Raw genomic sequence first — 1,312 nt, forward strand, 5'->3', positions numbered from 1 at the left:
GCTCAGCAAAATTGGCATACAAGGGTCATTTCTCAACACAATAAAAGCTATCTATGAAAAACCCATCGTGAACATCATCCTGAATGGAGAAAAGCTGAAAGCTTTCCCACTAAAAACGGGTACAAGACAAGGATGCCCACTTTCTCCACTCCTTTTCAATATAGTACTGGAAGTCCTCACCAACACAATCAGAAAAGAGGAAAAAATTAAAGGCACCCAAATAGGAAAAGAAGAAGTGAAACTCGATTTGCAGATGACATGATTGTGTACATAGAAGACCCAATGATTTCTATGAAGAAATTTCTGGAAGTAATGCACGAATACAGTAAAGTTGCAGGATACAAAATTAATATACAGAAGTCTATAGCATTTCTATATACAAACAACAGGCAGCTGGAGATAGAACTGAAAAAAGTTATTCCATTTACCATTGCCACTAAAAGTATAAGATACTTAGGGATAAATTTAACCAAAGAAGTTAAGGACCTCCACAAGGAAAACTACGAGAAGCTAAAAAAAGAAATTGAAAATGACACAAAAAAGTGGAAGGACATCCCATGTTCCTGGATTGGAAGAATTAATATAACCAAAATGGCAATCCTACCCAAATTAATCTACCTATTTAATGCAATGCAATCAAAGTACCAGATATATTCTTCACAGATTTAGAAAAGACAATCATAAAATTCATCTGGAATAATAAAAGACCCCACATTGCCAAAGCAATTCCACAAAAGAAGAGTGGAGAGGGCAGCATCTCACTCCCTGACCCAAAAATATACTACAAAGCTGTGGTAATCAAAACAGCATGGTATTGGCATAGAAACAGACATGTGTACCAATGGAACAGAATTGAGTCCACAGGAATAAATTCCCAATCATTCAGTCGACTGATTTTTGACAAGAGGTACCAGTCAATCCAGTTGTCCAGGTTTTTTAATTGTCATAGCAGAGTGGCAACTTCTAAGCAGCATATAAGCTTTGATTACTCTTTCTCTCTCCCACTCACCCAATCCATTGGCAAATCTTATGGCACTATCATTAAAATATGTTCTCTATTCTTTTTCTTCCCATAGTCACTACAGCTACTTGTCTGGCCTGTACCACCATGTTCTCACCCCTGGATGATGTCAACAGCTTCCTCTCCGGTCTCCATTCTTCCAATCTTCTTACCACTCTCTATACTGTGGTCACAAAAGGGTAGCTAGAGTGATGCAGTTACAACCTAAACCCTTCTCATGGCTTTATATCCTACTGAAAGTACAACTGCAAGTTTTTATAGAGGCTCACAAGTCCCTACTGTCCTTCTCCT

The sequence above is a fragment of the Tupaia chinensis genome, unplaced genomic scaffold (assembly GCF_000334495.1).
Source record: "Tupaia chinensis unplaced genomic scaffold, TupChi_1.0 Scaffold000622_1, whole genome shotgun sequence".
NCBI lineage: Eukaryota > Metazoa > Chordata > Mammalia > Scandentia > Tupaiidae > Tupaia > Tupaia belangeri.